Source organism: Glossina fuscipes, unplaced genomic scaffold (assembly GCF_014805625.2).
Source record: "Glossina fuscipes isolate IAEA_lab_2018 unplaced genomic scaffold, Yale_Gfus_2 1, whole genome shotgun sequence".
In the NCBI taxonomy this organism is placed as follows: domain Eukaryota; kingdom Metazoa; phylum Arthropoda; class Insecta; order Diptera; family Glossinidae; genus Glossina; species Glossina fuscipes.
The window spans coordinates 12029905-12056070 of record NW_023998415.1 but is presented as its reverse complement, the minus strand read 5'-3'; the positions used below and the strand labels follow the sequence as shown (position 1 = coordinate 12056070).

General features: G+C 31.5%; 1 protein-coding gene across 3 annotated transcripts in view; it reads left to right on the top strand.

Moving 5' to 3' along the window:
• LOC119645300 (somatostatin receptor type 1-like) overlaps positions 1 to 26166 on the top strand; it is a 35524-nt gene that overhangs the window by 2596 nt on the left and 6762 nt on the right. The window contains exon 1 of one of the 3 annotated variants that reach the window (XM_038045438.1): positions 4810 to 4860. The exons of 1 other annotated variant lie outside the window; for it this stretch is intronic. The gene's annotated coding sequence lies outside the window, so the exon portion shown is untranslated. Of the gene's footprint in view, positions 1 to 4809; positions 4861 to 9397; positions 9931 to 26166 lie in introns of those variants that run through there. One more of the 3 variants, XM_038045436.1, reaches the window with a different exon arrangement.

Sequence of the window (26166 nt, the reverse complement as noted above, 5' to 3'; positions counted from 1 at the left end):
AAAATGATTCTTCTTTTTCTTAATGCTTAGGCTATTTATCTTACTCTAACCATGTTGAGACTTATTATGTATGTAAAATGCCTAGACGAACAAATCGACTGTGGGAATATATATTTCAAATAACTCTATCAGTTTCAGTTTACTTGATTTGCTCATGTAGAGAAGTAATCTACTTAATATTCCACTGTGATATCAGTCACACCTAGTATGAGTTCTGTTCATTTCAATTCTTTAGAAAATATCTTTAATTTTGCTTGGAATTTGTTTCAAGATTCTATGGCATTCCACTGCTCTGCAGAGCATTCGTCGAAAATCTCTTTAATTTACTTTCTTCTTCTAACTCTCAATTTAGTTCCTTTTTTTTTTGCTAATAGATTATATTTTATTACTTTAAATACTTTGATCATTACTTCTTGACTTCTTTTTTGCGGGCTTTGTTAATTAATTGTTTCGATAATACGAGTTTTGTAAGTTTTTATTCGGTTTATCAACTCAGATGGATACAAGACAGAGGATAATTTCTTAACTTTTGAATGATATAGCGATGCCACACAATAACTGGTATATGGTAAATATCAAACATTGCTACTCTTTATGAAGCAAGCAACATACTTCAACATATAATTCAAAATTTATTTATAATTTTGAACCATTTTTTAAGATCATTCATCCTTGAAACAGATCTTATAGTATGAATGCACTATATGTGATGGTGTATTTTGTGATTGACGAAATTTGATGATTACTAAGCCAATTCATTAATAGAAAATGAGTAGACAATTTTCACTTCCTTCACATACTTTCACATTTCGTTAATACAAAGGAATGAATTCATTTATTACAGTTTCGCCGCTTGGCAAGTAAAACTCATTAAGTACATAAGAAGTTGCAATCGAAGATAAGTTTGACAAAATACTCTTACAGTTAAGACACACGTGCGGATTACTCAAATACTAGTGTTTTCCCAATTTTTCTTCTTTTTTACATGTATACTATCCGGACGCGCAAAAATACATTCGTAAATTTAATGTCTGTCAAACAGAGGACAAATGATTTGTACATCAAAAGACTGTAAAGGGCTTACAAAATACTAAGAAAATAATGTATAACTAAGACGGTCAGTATTATTGTCAATAAATTGTTGCTACGAATTCAATTATCACAAGCAAATACGAATAAAAATTCTTCTTCAATCTTAACCGTGACTCTCAGTCATTCATAACAGTTAGAAGAATAGTTAAAATGTTATTGCTTTGTTTATAGTTTAAATCGATTTATTTATTCAAACAAGGGAGCTATATATAAACATAAAATAGTATTTATACCGTACAACACTTGTGATAGAAAGGCGTCATAAACTTCCGCGGTCTTGGCATAGACTCACTGAATCATTTACTAAAACGATTTAAGCTTAGGCACCCTTTTGCGCGGATTCAGCCTACAGGCCGCAATTTTTTAGATATTTTAAACACTGCCGCGTTTTAGCCCGACGACGAACATTACTGAAATAGTTCGAGTTGAACCGCTTTTTCGACCGCTTCTCACGTGACACTTTGCTTTAAAAAGTTGTTGTATGAATGATTGTAAGATGGTATATATATATATATATGTCTATAAGGGTCCTATAATGGTTTTTAACGCATTTAGAAGATAAAAAAAAATTGATTTGTTGATTCAATCTCTGCGTATGATAAGCTTTGTCAACTGCTCTTTAGATGTTCGGCTGGGCATATGCGACAACAACACCGAGTTTAGAGCTCGATATATGTCGATTTTACTTGATGTGTCATCTGGCTAGTGTTCGACTTCCATTTTGGTGGATGCGTTGTCAAACATTTCATTTATGCTCACATTAGCACTCGCATCGAAGCATCACGTGCTGCTACACTGTATATGTGGTACTATCGCGCTCCGAATCAAATTTTTTTGGAAATTGTAAGACTACAAGATAAATCAGAATGTTTAAAATTATTTTGTACATTCCTCAGACGCAGATATATTATCTCCATAAAAGATGCCTTAATTCTAAAATGACACTACAACGTGGTTTTTACTTAACAATACCATCGACATGGGTACCATATAAAAGGATTTGGAGAGTAGAAGGCGACAAGGAAACTGTGTTAACTCTCTAGAAAAAACCAATTATAATCTTAAGCTACGCAAATGATCGGAATAAATTTTAATGGTTGTGAGAATACGAGATGCTGCCCCAGCCATATATAACTTTTTCACTTGTTTCTTTTTATTTCTAACACTAAGAAGAGTAGATATTATTAAACAAAATTGGTTTTTTTTAAAATAAGATGTAAACAGAGAGAAGAAATGAAAAAAATGTATTTTTGTTTTTAAAGGTTTAGCGCAAAAAAAATCTTTCTGTTGTGGGAACTGGAAAAAAAAATTTTTTAAATTTCTTTAAACAATTATTAAACCAAGGATATGAAATTATATTTATATATAAACAGTAAAGACATAAACCAAAAATTTTTTGCAGAGTTCGGCTTCTGCCGTTAAAAGAATTCTGTTAAACGAAGTCTCGGAGAGATTTAAATCGTAACATAGTTAAAATAGAACTTTTCGAGAACTTTTACCAAAATATTATAAACAAAACATGTCTTTATGTAAATTAATTAATATTTGAAAAAAAAAAAATTTTTACACTATGTCATAAATGAGGTTGACAAAGCCAAAGTTTGCCTAGTTACAGTGTACAAACTATGCCATGCGTGAAAGGCTTTAGTCTTCTATTATTATGGACCTTTGAAAATTGTCCTCTGTTAATAGACTTTCCAACAAAGGGCATATCAAGTTTTGCTTAGAGAAATTTTTTTATGGGACTTAAAAAATTACCGTACTTCACATAATATAGGCTAATATATAAGAAATATTTCATAGGTTTTTGTGGGCAAACTATGTCCTGTGAAAAGACGAAATTAGTAGGGCGTAAATCCTCTATTATTACGGGACTTTGAAAATTGTCTCACTTAATGTAAACTAATATATAAGCAAAGTTTGAAAGGTCACTGTAATAAAATAAGGCTTTACATGGGACGTGCTTAAAACGGCGATCCTCTTCAAAATACTTGCAATAGCATTCGTCCTTGGGCGAGAAGAGGTCAGGGCACCAAATTTCGTCATCAGAATATCTCAAAAATTATGGCCTGGCGGACAGACAGTCAGACTTAAATCAAATCAGAAAGTGATTCTGAATCGAGCAGTATCATAAAACCTGGGTCTGTCTCAAGTCATTCTGGAATGACTTGCATACAACGTCACAAACTTAATAGACCCTTGTAACACAAATGATAAAGGGTGAAGATAGAGTCTTTCGCTAAGAAGTTCGGTCTTTTACGTTTACAAAGCCAAAATCCTTGTCTTACTTTCATTGAATAATATTCGCACACTGTTGCAAGATAAGGCTTTGATTATGGGCCATTTATTAAATGAGTTAAGCTACGTTGTATAACATTTGTCCGATAAATATTTTAACCTCTACTAATAAATAATTTAATAGAAGAGGAGATACATTATTTTGAAATATTCAAAAAATATCCAAGTAATTTATATTTGTATTTTTCGCTTCGATAGCATAAGCATAAGTTCTTACTGAAGTTTATGTGCAAATCAACTCTACAGAGAGATTGGCATGCACGAGTCTTTCGAACAATAAGCTGATGTATGCGAACATACATATTTAGTAATACAGAAAGCAAACAAAAGTTACAAAGTGAACATATCTTATACATATATATATATATATATGTGTGTGTGTAGTCAAAGTCAAAACATTTCATTGGCGTAATATTTTACACATGTGACGAGAGATGCTTGTTTAGTAATACAAAGCATATGTAGATATGTATATCTATATATCTAAATTAGTATATCCACCTGCACGGCCATTATACCAGTGTATGTAATTGGGTTGCAGCGGCAGTGACAATTTCTTATTTTCTGCTTATGGTTTATAGGCTGTTGAAAGTTAAAAGAAAATTTAACATATGTGGTCGTCGCTCTCTCTCTCTCTCTCTCTTTTTTTTTTCTTTCTTTCTTTCTTTGTGTGTATATATATATATATATATATATGTGTGTGTGTGTGTGTGCCTATTTATACTTATGTATGCGTTGTTTTTTCTTGTAGGATAATTGGTGACAATGATATTATCGATGAAAGCATAGAGTGTTGTTGTGCTTGCTAAATGAGTTAAATGAATAAGTGCAGTCTGTAACGTGTACGACTGCCAACATATGACACATAACGTACTTATGCATGAATAAATTCATTATCATCGTCGTCAATTGCGTACGCATGGCAGATATTTTTAAAAAAATTAAAAAAATTAAATTAAAAAAATGATATAACCACAAACAGAATAAAACGTAAAAGGTTTTTTTGAGTTGAATATGGAATTTGCGCTAATTAAAAAATTTTGCAAATTGAGCCAAGATAATGACCTGAATATGAATAATGATAACTTGTGATGCGCTGTGGCTGTCGTTTAATCGCAGCCGCATAAATACAAAATATCAAAATTTTTATTGACCATCATAAACGCCATAATGCGTCATACGAATCGTATTGAGGTGAAAAGAGGAAGGAACTTAAAAAAATACAAAAAAAATACAAAATAAAAAATAAAAAAGAAATAATAAGACTAAAAAAAATAAATATATTTATGAAATACTGAAAAAAAAAAAAAAAAAAAACAATTTTTAAGATTGATTTACATTTTACATTTGTTATTAAATTGCTATTATTTGTTGTGCTTCTCTTCTAATATAGATTTGCTTTTATGTGAGGCGAAACAACAACATTGTAAATAAATAAACTCTGGCTAACCGTAACTAATATAACAACAGGTACGATGTCCAAGCTGAATAAACGTAAACAATACATAATATACAAAAAGTTATGATGTACTTCATTCGTAGCTAGCTGTTCGATTCATTGCAGGCACTTTCATATTTTGTTGTTGTTGCCGTTGCCAACAATCTAATTTACCTCAGGCTATGTCTTAATCTAGTTGTAGTTCTTTATATGGGACTATTATTACACACAAGTTGGAAAAAATATTTAAAATAAAATCAATAAGAAAATGCAGTAAACTAAGAAAATAGAAAATCCTAAGGAGAGTGCATTGAGTTAAATTTGAGCTTAGTTCAGTAAAAACCAATAATTTATTATCAAAGCAAAGTTTTTCAAATCTAAGACATTAATTCTATTAAGATATCTGATGTTAAGTTTTGTAAGCAGATTACAGAATCTCCCGAAATACGGAGCGAACTCGTCCTGCAAGAGGCGATGCGAAAAGGCGATTCTAATGAACAGAAACAATTAGCAAAACAGAGTGAAACAAGAGACAAATTTCATTCGAATAAGATCAAATGTTCTTACGTTAAAGCGAGAATTATTTTATTATTATTTTATTTTATTTATACATTAATGATCTCCCCGCGATGATTATATCCGGGCATATTTCCACGCTCTTAGACTATTTTCTTCCTACTCCTTGGAATCGCAATCGTATTAACTTCAAACTGACTTAAATAATTTGGTTATATGGTGTTTGTTAAATTTTATGATATTAAATCTGAAAAAATGCAAGAAGCTTTCTTGGCTTAAGAAGGAAGTCATTCAGTAACGAGTATTTTGTTACGTTCGAAGATTACGTTTTAATTTGCACATTGAGCTCTCTTTAAGTAAAGCTAGGGCCGCACTTGGTTACATTACAAAAAAACTATATATGTGACTTGAGTAAGCTTCAGCTGTGTGGTCTCCCTCCTATATGTGTTATGTAAATTCAATTGAATCATTTCAAAAGCAATTCTTGCTGTTTGCCCTTAGGAATTTGGGTTGCGGCTCGCTCTCTTGTCTCTTTGCCTCCTTATGAAAATAGATTGCTTCTATTTATTATCCTTACCGTCACTTGAGAAAAGTAGATTTATTCGTGATATCTCCTTAATCTTCTTAATTTAGTTAATTAATGGTACTATCGAATCGCGCATATTACTTAGTGAGATAACATTTAATGTCCGTAATCGCTTCTCTAAGCACTTTATGTTCATTAAACTGAGTCAATGAAAACATTATTGTGAGCTGTTTATTCCGATCAGAGTTGTTTTCAGAAACCTAAATGATATCCTATCACTTAATCTCAATATTGAATTCGTTAAAGTCTGTCAAAGCAGCTTTGACTAATATGCACGATTTGCCTATGGCGTATTTAAACTAACTTTTAACCTTAATATCTCATTATGATTCGAAAATTAATTGATGTTGACCACTATACCGCCGTTGCCAAGCTTTTGCATTTTTGCGATAAGTTAGGAATTCACTTGAAATTTGGTTCTGTACTCGTTGTGGATGTGCTTCTGTGCTAGTTGTGTACATGCTTTTTTTCTTTTTTCTCCTTCCTATTTATTTATGCATGAATTATTATTTAATTATTATTATTTTTTCTTTCTTTACTTTTTCTTATATACTTTATACTAGTTTTTAATATTAATTAATATAAGATTTACTTTTACGAGTCAATTGAATTCGTCTGTCAATTTATCTTAGTTGAGTTTCATGTGTAAGTAAATAAAAATAAATAAATAAATAAGACTTTATGATTACTTTAAAACTTACTTTGTCCTTTAACACGAAACATCAAGTGCGATTGCATATATTTGCACTTTTTTGATTGCAATTAATGAATAATAACCGGGAAAAGCCAGCCATAATATGTATATGATGATGCGTTTGATGTCACATCTTGTTATGAGCTTCTTGAAGTTGCGCTATAGCTCTACGAATTAAAACAAAAAGAAAAAAACATTTGAGCTGATGCTCCCGTTTTACTCTCATCAGGAATACTTGAAAAGTAACTGTAAAGCCTTACGAAAAATTTTAGAAGATTGTCTAAGAAAACATATGAAAACATTATAGTCCACTATTAAACGCCTTTCACCACGCTACGGTTATTCACATCGCAACTTTTTAACATAGAACGATCCGATCCATTTTTAATAGCGTTAGTCCTTGCGCCGAAATACATCAGTGCGCCAAATTTCATGAAAATATCTCAAAAATTGTGACCTGTAAAAGAGAAAACAGAGAAAAAGGAACACTAGAAGACGAACACAGACAATAGACAGACGGATAAACGAATTGACAACAAATTCAATTGATCGATCGATCGAAAATGATTCCCAATCGATCGGTATAATAAACAATGGGTCCATCTGAAGTCTTTCTGAATGTTGGACATACGAACAAACTTAATGTAGCCTTTTGCCGTAAGTGATCTAGGGTACAAAAATTATTAACTATTTTACTAACTATGTTGATTTAGTTCATTTTGGACGCGTGATTCGTTATTTTTACTAGTGAAAAATCTGTGTAGTTTGTTGAGTCTCTGGAGCTTAGTATTTTATGTGTTATAAGCACTTGACAAATCTTTCGCATACTCACGACGTAAAATATGCAGTGGAATCAAATTGGCTTGAAATTGAAATCAAATTTCGGATTTGTGAGGGACATTAGTAAATCTATTCAAATTTCAAGAGTTTTAGTTCGAAGATTTAAAGACTAGCATATGACAGCTAAAAACAATGTCCTAAAATATTTAATGCGATAAGAAGATTAACAACAACAAACAGAAATAATAATATTGTCTGACCGATGGATAACCAACCAATAAGATAAAGACTCTTTTTTAGTTTACAAACGAGAGCAAAATCCTGTTGTAACATTTGGCTAACTTATTGATTATATATGTAGATAACTTAAACTTTATATATATATATATATATATATATATATATATATATATATATCGTACACATACCCATATCAAAGTTGTATTAGCTCAAAAAAACATATTTTATGAAGCAACATATTTTAACATAGAAAACTCATTTCTATATCTATTAGAAAAAAAAGAAAAAAAATTTTTTTTTCTTCCTAGATTTGTATCAAATTTTTAATCGAATCTGACTGCTTTTCGTCTCTTCCTTTTCTTTTAACGTATATACGCTACTGTTAACATGGCATGTTACAAAAACGTCAAATCATCAAATACTCTACGCTTTGCAAATTATTGCCGCCACATTAGCAAACTTCATTTAATGAATGAATATGAAAATTCCATTGATGTCATGAAAATGAAAATGTGAAGACGTAAACTATCAATTACATGAATTTTTCAAATGCAAAGCTTGCAACGCTAACCACACTTGTAACATGTGTTAAAAGTGTTTATTTTCCCGATGAAAAGTGTAAGGAGATATTCATTAAATTTTGATTATTGTTAATTAATTCAATGATATTTTCCGTTTGCTATAAGATTGCTAAGATTCTTAGATTCTTACGTATTTGTAAAAAAAAAAAAAAAACAAAATAGAAGAAAAGTATAAAATACGTACATAAAATTTTTGATAAGAATACGAATGGACGAACAATAGATGAGGCTTCGCAGAGTTAACCTAACAGCATTTATAAAGTTTGCCTTCCCTTTGAATAGAAATGTTTGAAATCGTTCATATAATGTTTTTATGTTGAGTCAATACTCAACTTAGCAGCAGTATTCATCGAACATGTTTGATCTGCAAACAATTTCAAGCAGCTGACTGCACTGTACAGCCAGACACACACTATATATATAAAAGACAAAAATTATTTATATATGAATACAGGAGGAAATATTTTTGCTCGAATATTGTTCGAGCCTTGACGGTGTGTTCAGTTTAATCTACGCATATATATATATATATATATATATCTAAGCAAAATGAATTTCTATATTTCCCACAACAGTTTGATGAAGTTTGAAGGCCTTTCGAATCGAAAACTTATGCCTTATTCGTAGACTTTTAATGGCACAGTATTCGAAGGCATCATCTCTTGAAAAGGAAATTAAGAGTTTGAGTTGCTGTTGCCCTTTTTAACTGGCCTGAGAGCAAAAATTCACTTTGCCATGCACATGAATCAAATTTACTTGTAGTTAGTTACAAGCAGCATCGTGTTCGTTCAAGTTTCAGAGCTGCATACATGTTCGAGTTCATGAGCTGCATACATTTACTTATATAGAGTAGATGTTAAAAAATAACTTGTTTTAATTCCAATTCGTATTTCGCTTTATTTGAACGAACTATGAAAATGTCGTCGAGCGCGTTGATGGACATATACCGACGCAAAGTCAACGACGTAGAACAGCAGTTATTTGTATTTAGTTTTTATTTATTTGACAACAAAGCAAAATGATAGTGATGTTATTTATATTTAGAAATAACTGTATGATAAAAAGGAGCGCGAAAAGTGAAAAATTGACAAAGTGAAAAAGTGAAAAACGACTTGAAATGCATAAACAAATTTTTAAATTTTAATATATAAAAGTATAAACTTTTATAGATAATATATAAAAGATAAAAGATAAGCGCCCACATTCTCTTTTCTTTTTAAAGTTTTAATTAAAATTATAATGAAAACCTGAACTTGAACATAAACCATTTAAAAGTTTAGTGTAAAAAATTCTGTAGTACGGCACCAGCATTTCAATGGTACAGAATTTAGAAATATTTCATTTAAGAGGCTATTTTCTACCTTTTGATAAAGAAATTTTAGTAAATTTCGTCGCTATGATAATTGAATTCATTTCATTGTAATGTAAAGTAAGAATACGGATCCTTATCAATATATGTATGATAATCGTTGTCTGTGTCTCGTGCTCATATAAAATTTATCATCTAATCGAAGTGTTTAATAAACAATAAGAACAATTCTAAATCATTAATAATTATACGCATCGATACGAAAGGAATTTGAAAACAATTTAAAGAAAAACGGGAAAAGAAAATTAGATACCTTTACAATCAACAACGGCTTGAAATGATTTAAGGCAAAATAGCAATAATAATTTCTAACTAAGGAGCAGAATAGCAGCAAAGGTAATATTAAAAAGAATTAAATCTCTAGAAAACATTAAACAAATAATTGCATCTCCGAAACTTTATACAAATATTTACGATCAGAAGACTTTTGTCTCAATGATTTCGTTAGAAAGAAAAATTAACACATTTGATCAAGCCGACGCCGAGTCTTCATTAATTTATTAGATCATTCGTATCGTTTTTACGAAGGCAAAACAAACAAATTTAAAAAGAATTCGATACTTTCCGCAGAAGAGGTTTCTAGGCGCAACATCTCACGCGGTTCGGGGAAAGTCCGGTTATTGAGTACGAAACAACGGCAACAAAAGTTGATGAGAAAATGTGGCACTGGAGCAATTTTTGTGCAACTTTTTTTTTATGTTTCCATATTTTTTGAAATATTTTCCAAAAAATCCAAAAAACGAAAAGATGTCTTATTTAACTCTAACCATCTGAGCGATTTCTACAATTAAATTATAAATAAAAATATTGTAAGCGTTTCAACTTTTGTTGCCTTAATAAGATTTTTCTTTCTTCTTTGTATATTTGACAATGAAGCTGTCTTTATGAGACGCTTGCAAGCATAAACTTTCTGGGGGAACAAAGCATTTCATCATCAGGTCTTAGCTTATAACTTGAGAAAAACAATAAAATCTTTGAAATTAGAAGACTCCAAGTCAAAAAAAGAAGACTTATCAAGTGCTTTTCTTGTCTTCAAAGATTAAGTTTGCAAAGCTCTTGTCCAACCCAGATTCATGTAATTTTAATCATGCTAATCCTATTAACCCATAGGGCGGAGCGTTTGAAGGATGACTGTCTGTAGACAATTAAAAAATGAAAAACATTGAAACATTAATAAATTCTGTTGGAAATATTGCAAAATTCTGAAAAAAAAAAACTCTCTATATATTTCACAATATCACAATATTGATCAAAATGGTAACGCTTCTAAGGCTTGTAAAAACATTCATTCTATTTATGATAGAAATGTTTCACAAAAATTAATAACTCATTTCTGTTCTGAAAATTTCGATGCTTATATTGCGTCACGATACAATCGAACAATCATTAATAAAGTCAATGATGGATTGACAGAGTGTAAGGCAGGTAATCGTTAATCAGGGATTACTCTAACCTGGCCTGACCTGATCGATTTCACTCTCTCCTGTCAACGAGTAACGTTTGTTATGGCGAAGGGGTTCAAAATCAACCAATAGAAAACTTCCTATCTTCTATGGCAGCAATGCCGAATCACATATATATTGTTAATGACTCACCAAAAATTGTGAGAGATAACCTGGAAGGCTATCGCTGTCTATAGAACTCGTTTAATGGTTTATAGCTGAATTCAAAGGAGATCCGTGAAAAGCATTTAATTTAACTTTTCGTCCAGATATTCTGGAAGTTCTACATTGATGGCACATATATATGCAAGAGTTCATTTAAAATATAAGAAATAAATATTTGAATCTGTTAGAAATACGAGAAAAGTTTTTATCTTACCAATTATATACACACATTATATAGGATATATTTGATATACATGGCCACCGTTAATTATGTAGAATATCACGATGCAACCTTTAGGTATGTAAATATCAACTTAATAAATATATAATACAGGCTTTTAAAGATGTAGGTGAAAAACAGAAAAAAACAAAAAAATTTTTATTAAATAAGCATTAAGCATACATATAAATAGCTATAATTTCTTAATAGTTTTTACCTCGAAGTTAATATTAAGCGAATGAAAGTTTTTTTTTTTTTTTCTTATTTCTTGCTCACTTTCACTTTTCTTGATACAGAAAAGAAAATGTTAGCTATATATAGGTTTATATTACTTCATAATATGTAGTATACAGGTAAATTCCTGGGCATATATAAACGCATCATCTTACGATATTTACATTCATTTTGATTATGAAAACAGTTTCTGACATGCCAACGCTAGTAAATCCTTGTGTATTTGTTATATGTTGCTATCTTGCCAACATCGTCATATGTACGATTAATGTTTTCACAATTTCTTTCTATAAATTATTCCTCTCACACCGACATAAATAGATGTAAACGTAACGTAGACGTTTATATATAGTTTATAATATATATATATAAATATATCGATATATAATTATAAATTTTTTTATATATAGCGAAAATTTTAAAAATTTAAACTTTTTTTTATTTTTATTTTTTTTTTTTTCATTTTTTTTTTTTTTTCCTCCTTCTTTGTTAGAGATCTACTGCACACTACGAAAACTTGATGCTGGGCAATATTCTGAGTTTGTTCTCTGATTAGTAGATTTAGAATAGGATGAGTTGAATTAAAAAACTATTCAGAAGAGAAAAAAAAAAAACACAACTTTATTTACCTAGCTCACGTTTTCATTATAAAATCCTTAACATTAGACGTCGTACAGAGAAAGACTTATTTTATAGTTTTATTTATAGTTTACTCCTAATGTAAAGCTAAACACACAGGATTTTCTTCTCTTATCAGTACACAGGATGAACGGGTTGGATTTGCTTGCGCACACATACGATGTTTTTATAAAATAAGATAAGATTTTCTTATCCATTATTCTATGGTATAGTATTGGTTTATTTTACTATTTAAGATGAAGAAGAGAGTTTTTATTATACCTCCTATATAGTAATCAAAAATACGCACCAACGTGTTATTTTATGTATATAGGATACAAACAAATCTTTCTTGATTAGTGTAAAATTCGAAACCCATCTCATTTAATCACCTATACTATTCCGTTCGTCTAGGGTCCTGTTCGTACAAATTCTGTCGCAAAAATTAAAACAGAGAAGGAGATGCTTGACACTCACAGTTTAGTTTAAATCTGTAGGAAAAATTTGCACATAATTGCAACCCGCCCATAAAAATATCCTACCTACCCTATTAAAAAGTTAAATAGACGAAAATTTCAAAATATTATTGTTCGTAATATGCAACTTGTCCGCATGAGTAGTCGTGTAGGTAAGAAACTCGACTACCATGTTAGTGTTAACGAGTTCAACTGCCAAGTGCGGTAGCGTTTACTTTGTTCGTAGTTACAGTTGAGTGCTCAATGGGCTATAAGGCATGACATTTAACGATTGGGCACACATCCACCAGAGTGAGGCCATTACCTCTTTGTTTCTTTCACTTTCTTCTTTTTTGTCCGTCACCGTATTACACGAATAATGATCATCACCCCAGTGGTTGGGCTTATTTAAAAAAAGAAAAGAAAAGAAAAGAAAAAAAAAAAGACAACAAATATCGATATGAAGCTATAGTTTCAAATTCGGAAAATATTTTGCAATTCTTGAATAGATGGAAAAAATGTTGGCCTTGACGTGACGAAAATAATTTGCTGGCTTATGAGAAGGAATAATCTATCCTAAAGTACAACTCTACGCGTCCGATGTCAACGCACTTATCACATGTGTTTATCGATATCACAATACTTATTAGTAAGAGATAATTCATTAGAGAAGAAAGTCGAGTGATTTTTGTAACTTAAAGCAAATCTTTAATTTTACAGCATATTTAAAAAAATTACATCACTTCTCTTCGGTATCAAAAACAAAGAAAATTACGAGAAAATAATTTCGCAACCTTTACCATTCTTAGCTAAAAAATTTTTCCAAATCATTTCTACAGGCTGCGGCAGAGTTGGTTTCATCTATTATTATACTTCCCACTCCTTCAGTAAATTAAGTTAAAAGCTTTATTAAGTATGCTTTTTGTCTCTCATATGCAATATCTTCTTTTTTTTTAACAAACTTTATACAAAGACATGAAATCTTTAACTAAGCAATTTTTAAGTGATCTTTTCTGCAAATGGAGTACATATATATCCTCCATTTGTGATGAAAGCGTATATTGAGATTGTGTGAATATATGCAACACCAACAAGGACCTTGAATAGACCATTTTATCATTCAGTTTTTAAATTTATTTCAGCTTGTCTGTCCGCCTGTCCGCCTGTTTATATATGCCTTGTTTACAGGCCATAATTTTTAAAATATTTCTATGAAATTTGATACACTGAAGGGTTTTGGTTCAAGAACCATCGCCATTAGATCGGATTACTTTCTCGATTATTTCCCATAAAACGCCTCATTTTGAAAAATCGTTATATGATTAGATATAGGATGGCGGTGAGTAGTAAACGGTGGGCGCCCACCGCGTTTTCTTTCAAAATGTCATGTTAAGACCAATGACTTTATATTCGCCATACCAATCTTAGAGGGTTAGTAGTTTTGTCAATCCGTTTTTCATACTCAGATCCTAACGGGTGTAGATAATTTAAATTCAATTGACATCCTGAGCTGATAAAACTCTTTCCGATTGTTTATTCTGATCGCCTTATTGACGCATCAATTTTTGCTTGAACTCCGCAGCATATATTCGCCAAAAACATGCTTGAACATATCCGTCATAACAAAAAACTGAAATAAATTTTTGTAGTTTCACAAGATACAATAATTTTGGAAAAGATATTTTTCAGCTCAGTAAATACTTACAAAAATAAATTTTAAAAATTTCCATGAAAACATTATTGAAGAATTAGTAACAGCTGTCTTTTTCAAATTATTTATATATACATATCTATAGAGAGAAGTAGCATAAGAAATTCTTCGCTTACGCGATATTAAAGAAAATACATGCCTTGACGGAAGCAGGCATAATAACTAAGAAAGCAACATTTCTGTTGGAGTACGCCTCTGCAACATGTACACCATCGCCTGAAGCAATTACACGCACTTCCATTCATTTTGATGTTGGCAAGATTTAATATTTGTGTAAAATTTCAGATTCATATCCTTTATATTTCTTAATATAGTTTTCTTATTTTTTATAAGCAAGTTTCAAAATTTGGGAAAGAATTACACGGAGGAAACGGGGACGTAAGTTATAAATCATATAAAAAGTTTTTAGCATAAGCTTCGGGATTTTACGCGAACAGTACGGTTAAGTTAGATATCTTCAAAACCTATGAATAGTCGACAATAATACCACGAAATCGTAAAAAATTCTATTTCAAAAATGTATTCAAAATAAATTCCAGAATCAGTCTCCCACCTTACCGGACAAGTTGCCTTTTAATTAATTACTGCATCTCTATAATAATTCTATACCCACGTGAAACTTACAATAACCAGGACGAATGATATATCGAAGCATTCAAGTTCTATTCAAATTCGATGCACAAATTTTACATTGAAAACTTCGAATGCACGAAGCAATTGGATCTAAAAAAAATTTACATTTATTTGACAGACTGTGAGAAGCTGTGCAGTGTATTGTGACTTTCACTTATCTGTCGGAGTTATGTGTACTGCATCATATAGCGTAGAAACAACCTACTATCATTGATTCAATTCTGTTACCTACTATTGCTGGGTACTACTGCTACCAAGTCTTTACGGTAGATGTTTTTCTACCCGTTAAAAAAAAAAAAACAATTCATTTTTGAACTTTTTATAACATCTCCAAATTGCTTTGGTTTATATAAATTTCCGCAGAATCAGCAATGAAAAAAAAAAAATCCCATATAAATAAGGCTGAGATTACAATGCATTGTACATATGCCCTTCAGTTTCGCGTATTCATTATTTATATGCTCCATATGAATTCTGTCGCCTCCATTCACGTTCTAAATGATGAAATAGATGTAGAAAGAATAAAATCATTTACCCCAGAAGTCTTTAATAATTAATTATGTAGATATTAAAAAAAGATAAATAAACATTGCCAGATATATGCCAATGAAAATAGAAGGTATAATAAACTGTGAAATATAGTTTTTAAATAGACAATTATATAACGTGAGAATTAGGCAAACCCAAAGATCCACCCACCTATACCCACTTTCGTGCGTTTGGCTTATTAAGAGTATAATGCAATCCCTCCCAAAATATAGGAGAGACTTAAGATTTTGAATCTTCATGTTGCGTAGTGAAGGAAGATTCTGAATGCATGCGGCAGCAGGTCTCGTTATCACAAAAGCTCCTAGAAACGGATTAAACTCGACTTCTTTATATATATGTATATATATATATATATATATGCTTTTGAAATTATTAAAACACTTGCTGATGCCGTAAGCAAAAATATATCTCAAAATCGCACAAAAAGTAGGATAGATAGTATCTATCCTCTTATAATTTGAAGGCAACTTTTTCAGAATTTCGAGAACATATTGCTAAAAGGCTTTTGTTGTAGAGTGCATTAGCATGAACTGGTATTTAATTCAACTATGAAGCGACAACCAATGGATTGTAGGTGGTTAATACCGAAGAGGAGAATAGTGAGATAAATACCACACATTTTTTTCAATATGGTTTCCCTTTCTTTTTTTTTTTTTTTTTTACTTATGCTTACAAATTGAATTGATAGCAAAACTCTACATGCCATTGAAAGAATTTATATATAGAAATCTATATATATATACGATATAGTGTTGACAGCTATATGAAATTTTGTTAAGATAACAAGAACAAGAGAAACCATTGAAAACTCCATAGAGTACGCTGTAATCATACGGAAAACGATGTGTAGATAATGAAGAATATGCAATATGTAAAACAAGTAGCGCGAATTGTTGTGCTTGAACTTGATACAAATCTCAATAGATTGCATAGCATAATAAAATTATTAAATTTTAATTTAAGAGGACAAAAATCACAAATAAAATAAATAAGATTTTGAATACTCATTACTTGCAGCAAATATACTGTTGATGAGGGCATTGTTGATGAGGGCATTGTTGATGCGGGCATTTCACAAGCTATTTTTAAATAAATCTAGATCGATTAGGTGTTTCTTTCTACCCTTTTGAACTTATTGTATTATATATATCTGCATATGGCGTCCACACTTTTCTGCGGTTTTAAAAATTCCAAACGATAGCAAATGAATGAACAGAAAAACCTGACTTTAGACCTTATTTTGTTCACTTTTTACTTCTTATTTTATCGGCTTTCAATTTTCTTCTTTTTTTTTTTTTTTTTTTTTCCTTACAACAACTACTTGTATAATTGTATATGAGTGTATATAAGTAAAATCGCTTTCCCATTTATAAATATATATTTATAAGCCAGCTTACCCTCCCTCAAGGATGAAGCTAAAATTGTGTAAAAGTCACTAAAGTACCTTTGAGGTTTTTTCATGTTACATTTTTACGTGATCCGTGAAATGAATAAACACAAAACTGCGAACTTGTACAAATTTATACAAATCTCAATAACAGAATGTGCAAGTAACGGGCACACTAGTAATGAATATATGGATTTAAAGACTTATTTTTTTATTTTTATTGGTCTAAAATCGCGGTTTAATTATATATAGTAACTGGAAAAGTACACTAGATTTGATTCTGTTTAGCTAGGAAGTATTGTAAAATTGAGCTGAACTATTAACAATGTTCTCTCTGCAATTACCAGCTTTTAGGAAAGATTTACGTGGTTGCAAGCAACATTGCCCATTAGGCAGTGACAATAGAAAAATTCTATAGAAATTTCAAAGTGTCTTCATAAACCGTCAAAAAGATCGTAATATATAATAAAAGGTTTTATCTAATTATCTAATGCATACACACATAAACGGATGATGATATGAGACGAGTTATACATCAACTTTTTTTCAACTTCTGGAGATCAAGTTGCATGCAAAGAATCTCAAAATTCGGACTTCGCAAACACAATTGTGATCCTAATCTGCGGAAAATTTCGTTTACAGAAGAAATGATTTCTTGTGCCAGAAACAAAAATATTTTGTGTAAACTGATAAAGCGAGACTCAAAGGAGGACTCAAACATTCAAGCAGCCATACTAACACATATAAGGCTTAACTCGACAGAGACCAACGATGCGCAGAGGTAATAGCCATGTCATCCATAAATGCACCAATCTCAAGGATCAGTGGGGCTGGCCAATAGGTTTCCAGCTCGACAACGAAATACGATGCTGTATGTATAGTATCATGTCGCTATTGGTGATCGAGACGAAGCCTACTTCATTTCTTTGAATTGTGTTGAAACTCTGTAGTCAGTTCATTCTAGTGCGATGCAACAACGCAATTATTGCATCTCGCATTTGGATTATTTATAAATCCTGCAAGGCCATTCAACCATTCCTCCAAAGATTTCAAATGTACAAGCAGATATCGACCTAGCAATGCCAGATATACCATCGCACAACTACCTCTTCGTCTATCTTAAGAACTTTGCAGACTTGTGTTAAACTTTGAGCCCCCACAGTAGCTGATTGCATTATAAAGAAGTTTGCAATCAGATGACTCCCGACGCTCCCGATAATTTCTCCACGGTAGCTTTCCATCACCGGGAACCCTCTATACGTCGATCTGTGTTCCATTAATCTCATCTTATACATACATAGCTTTAGCTCTTATGAAAGTCATTCGGCATACTAATTCTTTAGCAAGCGCTAATTCGATAAACAAGTCCTCTCGAAACACACTTAAGCTATATGCTGAAGTTTTGTTATGGAAGTTTGTATTAAAGTCGACAAAAATGGCTTCGATCATTAGAAAGAATCCTAAGAAGAAATATAAAAAAACAAAGAGTGTTCAGTGCAAATCATGTATTTTCGCTAATTTAACTCATTTTGATTGTTTACATATAGACCAGCTCTCGCATCATAATTGATGAATGACGTAAAAGACGAATTATATTAAAATTCATGCTTTCCCTCATAATACTGAGCTTTTAAAATTTCTTTTTTATATTGTAGCTCTGAAAATCACTTATTTTTCTTCTTTGTTTTTTTTTTTTTTATTATTACCTTGCAGATTTAAGACTTAATGAATGTTCATTCAGTGAACTGATTTCAATTACCCTTTATACGTACATTTGTATATATATGTGAAAAATGTAACATAAATGCATACTTATTTTCTCTTTTTGCTCTTTTAAGGATTATGTACAAAAGATGTCAGAAAGAAACAGTAATGGTAATAAAAATAATGGAAACACAGAAATCTACATAAGGAATATTTAATTAAAACCAGAATCGATTGAAAGGTGCAATTACCTTTCATTCAAAGCTAAACTGAAGTGATTGATTTTTTGTTTTTTGTGTCTTTTTAAGTAATCACCCAATTATGTCAACCGAAAAAATATAGTAAAGGCAACAACAATTTGAAGTAAAAAGCTTATGAAGATGTTGAATAAAAACCCAATAAAAACGAATCTTTAGAAATTTCCTAGAAACACCAATCGAAAGGCGTCTAAAAGTACGATGGTAATATCCATTTGTCGGATGCTATTACTTTTTCATCTGACTTATTGCTTCCGATTGCAAAATAAATCAGTTTGTAGGATATTTATAATAAAATCATATTTTGATAACATTATTCCCGATATGTAGATTGTAGCGTCTCATAAAGACATATTTCATATAAACGCTGCTATTTATTTAATCATGGTTCACCAGTACATATGTCAAGTGCGGTACAAGTGCTTTGTAAATTTATTTACAAAATATATAGATAGTAAAAAATTATTTATTTATGGTTCTTTAATAACCTTCGGGGAAATCATAAGACTTTTTAATTGAGTTTTGGTTTTAATCCTCGGCTGAAAGACTTATATATAGCGAGACAATCCGCTGTCTCTTTGAGATGAAGGGAAAAAAATCGGTTATTTGATAATATAGCGCAAAAACAACATAAATCACTGCAGGAATCAGGAATCTTGACTTGCCTCAAGGGAAATTTTTAATTCTCAATTGTATGGATTTCGTTAATAAACAAAAAAGACATATGAACTTTGCAAGATTATTGATGCATACTTTTGGGCATGTCGGTCATTTTTAAATACGTTTAAAAATCTTGAATATCGAGACTTATCGAAGACGAAAATAATATTTCTAAATTTGTTTGCTGATAATATCTCACCTGCCAAAAAGTGAAACGTTCGTCTATATCAATTAAATACTTAGTAATATAATCAGAGCTGAGATATTTAAAAATCATTATTAAATAATATAGCATTCGTAATAAATAATGATAAAACAAAATATGATGTCTTCAGTTGATGAACGAACGTAACAGCAAAAATTATAATTCGATCACAGCACACAATTGAAAAAATGTATGGCTTATATTGTACTATAATTGCTTATGTTTATTTAATTTAAAATTTATTGATTGCTACACAAATTTATAGACGAGATGTATATTAAAAGAGTAATATGACGTCAAACGAATACCAGACGAAATACCGGAGAAATTAAAAAGTTATATTTTCATACCCATCACATGTGTGCGTTTGGAGAGAGATCTTTCCATTTTTAAAAATTTTAATGTTAATCAATTGGTAGACTTTTTCTGCACATGCACATATATATTTACGATTAGAATTCTAAATTAATTTAATCGTTCCAGCATATCTATCGGAATAAATCAGTTTCTTAAATCAACTAAATCCAATTCGTTTGGGATTAACTTTAAAAAGATGGATAATTTCCAAATGTGTTTTCTTTTCCCGAACTATTCATAGCAGACATTTAACTATATTGAAGAAATATTGGGAAAAATTGCTCATCATCTACTAATAATTCCTCTTCTAAGCTCAAAAATAAAAAAAATGCTCACTTTTTAATATCAATACAGATATGAAGCGTTTTTCCATATTGAAATCATTTTTCGCCTCCATTACTTTTTACATAAAGCACATAAAATAAACGAAGCCCTTGTAAATATATATATAAGGTAGCTGAAGAGCATTGACAACGTCGTCTAAGTTAAATATAATTTTTTTGGTATTTTTCCTCTCTTGCTTATAATCAATGAATGCAAAGGCATCGATTTGTGTCGGATATATAACGTTTCGGACATTAAACGTTTAACAAATTAAATAACTCTTTTAACACCTGTTATTTATTTTGCCAAAAGAATGCCCTAAATAAATAATAAATTAATTGTATATGTATATATGTGCGCATATCTATATAAATATGCATATATTATCACGTATTAGTTTGGGGAAAAAGAAATCCATTATTTTTTCGGTAGATGGCTGCACTGATAAATTTCTCGTAAAGTATCGATCAAACAATTTCCGATACTGTACATTTACATACTGTACATTTCGCAGTAAAAAAAATTCTTTTGCTGTTTTTTTGATTGGTGCATTCAGTTGTGAGTTACAGCGTGTTAAAAATGGAATGGTTCTTTGACAAAGGCGAAAATGCAAGCCATGCAAGCGGCTAAAATTGTGAATGGTGTTTATGGTTCCGATACTGTAACAGCCAATTATGTGCAATTTTGGTTTCGTAGATTCCGTTCAGGAATTTTTGATATTAAAGATGCACCTCGCACAGGTAGGCCGGTCGTCGAAAATGTCGATAAAATCGGAGAAATGATCGAAGTTGACCGGCATGTTAGCAGTCGTAACATCGCCCAGGAGCTAAAAATCGACCATAAAACAGTTTTAAACCATTTACACAAAGCTGTATTCAAAAAGAAGCTCGATGTTTGGGTGCCACACCAATTAACAGAAAAAAACATGATGGATCGAATTTCCATCTGCGAAGCCTTGGCCAAACGGAATGAGATAGACCCATTTCTTAAACGGATGGTGACTGGAGATGAGAAATGGATCACATACGATAACCATGTGCGAAAACGGTCGTGATCAAAGAGCGGTGAAGCACCTCAAACGGCCAGGAAGGTTTTGCTATGCATTTGGTGGGACTGGAAGGGGATTATTTATTATGAGTTGCTTCCATATGGCCAAACGCTAAATTCTGATCTCTACTGTCAACAACTGGACCGTTTGAAGATAGCGATTGACCAGAAACGGCCAGAATTGGCCAACAGGAGAGGTGTCGTGTTCCACCAGGACAACGCTAGGCCACACACATCTACAGTGACTCGCCAGAGACTTCGGGAGCTTGGTTGGGAAGTTTTAATGCATCCGCCATACCGTCCGGACTTGGCACCAAGCGATTATCATCTTTTTCTTGCATTACAAAATTTCTTTAATGATAAAAAATTGGAATCTAGGGAGGATTGTGAAAATCGACTACTAGAGTTTTTTGCAAATAGAGACCAGGACTTCTATGAGAGAGGCATTTTGAAGTTACCTTTAAAATGGCAACAAATGATACAACAAAACGGTGCATATTTGACCCAAATCGGACAATCCGAAGCATGTTAAATAAAATCCTGAAGTTCATATAAAAATAATGGATTTCTTTTTCCCCAAACTAATATATATCACGTATGTATCATATATAAGTACGTATCTATCAATTCAATTCAATTTTATTCACATGATTTTACTTAATTGACATTTTTAAAACACTATTATTATTAATACAAAATGTACTCAACTTGTTTGGACTATTTGAGTAATAGAACTAATTTAAATTCAATTTGACATAGTCAGTAAAAACTCAATCGAAATTTTTAATTACATTTTGCGATTTCAAAGAATTTCATTCAATCAATGTCAATAATGATCCGTTGTGTGATATGTTTGTTTACGAGTGGGCGAACAGTTCGATATACTCTGCAGTTTATGTTATTGAGAACTTGTGCCTGAATGATTTTTTTTTTTTCTTTTTTTTTTAAGTTGCACATCTTCGAACTTCGAGTTTTGAAGAACTTGATTAGTCTGAATCACTGTTGTGACTGGCAGCTGTGTCCTGTTGAAACCACATACCAAAGATGTATTTATGTCTAAAATCGAAATATGTTATCCACTTTCTGAAAACCGGTTCCTTATTAATTTGTAGATCTTCTTTTCGTATCTGCTTCATCATGCCCAGCACTGAAGGATGGGGTGTGTATTCATTTTGTCATAATGTGTGTAATCTTAATCTAGCCATGCCCGTCCGTCTTTCCGACCGTGCGAATGTATATTGTCGACACTCTTCTGGTCGCAAAAATTAAGAGATCGGCTTCAAACTTGTTAGAAACATTGGATTGGAATTCTTGCAAGTAGATTAAGATTGAAAATGAACCAAATTGATTGAAAGGACACGCCCAAAGGGATATGTGAACTGAATGCATCCTTATTTCTCTAATAAAAAAATTTGGCATGGGCTTGTGCTCATTAGCCATAAATTATGAAAGATAGAAGGCTGAAATTTGAACATCGGTCACGCCCATCCAAAATTTTAAGTGATCAAATTTGCATATTTTAATTTTTCGGGCATTTTCCAATTTTTACTTATAACGTAAATAAGACAGAATGCTGAAAATTACTCTTATCTGAAAATACACTTGGCCTGTCTAAAGATGTATTAATTCTAAATTAAATGTGATGGACACACTACAATGCTACAATGTTGCAGATCCGTTTTTTTTTTTTTTTTTTTTTTTGAACAGTATAACCGATTGAGTATCAAATGAGTGGGCTTGGAGTGTAGCATGTAACAATCACATCGCATATGGATATCAAATAAGAAATGTTAGAAAGTAGAAAGCAAGCTGTAATAGATTAAAAAGTATAAAAGTAAATAATAGAAAAACATTTTTTTAATTACATGAACGCCTAAGCTTTGGAAATATCGCTTTCTTAGCCATTAAAATCTTAAGCGCCCCACACTCTCATGTTTAGTTACATAAAAGTCACTGGCATAAATAATGTTTTCCAGCATTGAATTCACTAATGTAATAGATTTTTTAAATAAAATTCTTAACAAGTTTTTGTTTTCAACTTAATAGGCAAAGTTATAATGACTTTATTATTATTATTATTATTATTAATTTCGCCAGAGAAATAAATTCTAAGACTAAACTCTTAAAAGCACTAGCATCTAAGGCTATCGGCTTTTTTTTATTAAAAACTCTACCGCACTTGAGATTCGAACCCACGACCATTGACTTGCTAGTCGAGATTCCTCCCCTTCGGCTACTCAGGCGGATATATATATATATATATATATATATATATATTTTTTTTTTTTTCTTTTCTTTTTTCAGGTAATCAATGTAATATTTTTTTTATTATTGTTATTAATTAAAGCAAATGGTTTATCGAAAATTTTTGACGCTTAGGTCCACAATGAAAGGCTACCTACCTGTGCGTATATCACTTTCCGAAAAAAAACTCAATATTTCCGTCTGCATTAAGCATTTACGCAATTGCATTATATGAACAGCTGCAAAAAGTTAATTAGAGATCAATTATTGATAGCTTACCTTACTTAAATTACAGGTAAAATAAAAGAATTTGATTATTAACAAAACTTGTCAATAATTCTCGTAGAACTTCTAAAGACTCCTTAACACTAATCTAGTAAGTATAACTTGCAATATTAATTTGATCCTGACGCAGCGAGTTCGGTATACAAGATTCGATCCGAGCCGAATAAAGCGCCCTTACTTTTTTGTATAACCATTTGTTTTACCTTTGGTACTAATATCGAAATGAACGTATGCACGTAAACTTCAATTACACGCTTTCCCAAACTATAAAAACACTCAACTAAATTCAAGGCAGTTTACTGCTTGAACACTGTTACAACCGTAAGCATCAACTAAGATTAGAATATTTAATAAATTCTGAATAATTGGGATTTTCTTTTAAAGATTAGTTTAGTTGTTTATCTTTGGAATACAATTCTATATCTTTACGCTTTTTCGAGGGACTTGCAATTTTTTGGCCTTTGCATTTCAAAATCGCGCGCTTTAATTTATAAGGTGAAGTCATCATAGATAGTTAGTTGTAACAGGTATCGTCGACCATAGAGAATTAGAAAGGAAGAAAAAGTCAGCCTGCCTCGCAAAAAGGGTTTTATTAGAGCACACTCCATCAAAATTAATGTTAGAAGAAAGTACGTTGTTTCCACTTCATTTAGACCATTTATACGCTGTATATAACGTGAACCCTGTAGATAGAACTTTGACAAGTACATAACTAGTCATGTAATTTTTCTCAAACTTAATTAACATCTAAGAGAAACGCTTAAGAAAGTATACAGACATAATTAAGAGGAAAAACATGAAAAACACTGTAGTGAACCACGGTTCGGCATTTAATAACTTACACCACATTGCTTAATCCAATTACTTACATAACGCTACACTGCCTGAGTGGCCGAGTAGGCAAGGGTCTCGACTAGCAAGCCAATGGTCGTGGGTTCAAATCTCAAGTACGGTCGAGTTTTTTTTAATAAAGCCGAAAGCCTTAGATGCTAGTGCTGTTAAGAAGGTAGTCTTAGGATTGATTCTCTGCCTAAATTTATAATAACAATAATGATAATAATACTTATATAACGATTTTCCAAAATAGAGCGTTACATGAGAACTGGTCGAAAAAGTGATCCGAGTGCGAGCACATGTCGTCATTTTCATGAAAACATTTCAAAAATAGCGACCTGTACATTAAACAGGAAGCGTATAGGACTGAGTCAGTTCTATCTCAACATCCCTCTGGATGCTGCATGTATCCGCACAAACGTAATACATCCTTGTTACCACAAGTGCGACATTTGTATGTCTACTAAAATTCCTTCCCCATATCAGTCGTAAATTTCTTGGACTAGTATTGTAAACTCGTTTGAAGTGAATGAATTCATGTATGATTTCATATCCATATAGAGAGCATTCATAATGTAAGGCGTTTTGGGTCCGAAATTTCTAAATTGAAAATGCCAAATATCTTTACCCCTATGACCAGAGTAGAATAACAATTGAGCTTTTCGATTACCCGATCGTAATTTAGCACAATATCGAGGCCTTTCGTTTGTTTTCAGAAACAATTCAATAAGTTGAATGGGTCAAGCATAATGTCTTTATCGGTGAATTACTATCTTGTTGAGAAAAGAATATAATTGGCGAGGTTCGGATTAATATGCGAGTAATGTGGAATGGTAATAGTGTCGATTTCTTTCGTTAATTTTCTTTTTTATTTATTTATTTTTTTTTTTTTAACATATTTTTGAAAACCATTCTATCCATAATTAAAGGTGCCGAAGCAGCAGACTTGGCTTCAAGGCCTTCTCGCTCATTTGCCAAGAGACCAATACGACTCAACAGCCAAGAAAAGTTTTATTTTCATCTCCGCATGTGAAAATGGCATTACTTAATTTAATATTAGTTTGTGTTCCACTTTCAGTTGGATGGGGGTTGAAGGGGGTTGCGATCAACCAATTCTCTATGTTTTTTAACCGCTTTAAGCACATTTTTGATGGCTTGTGCAAATAGCTCTCGATTCGTTTGCAATTGTTGACTATTTCTTTGTTTCCTTCGAAAATACTGAATGAGTAATTAATGTAGAA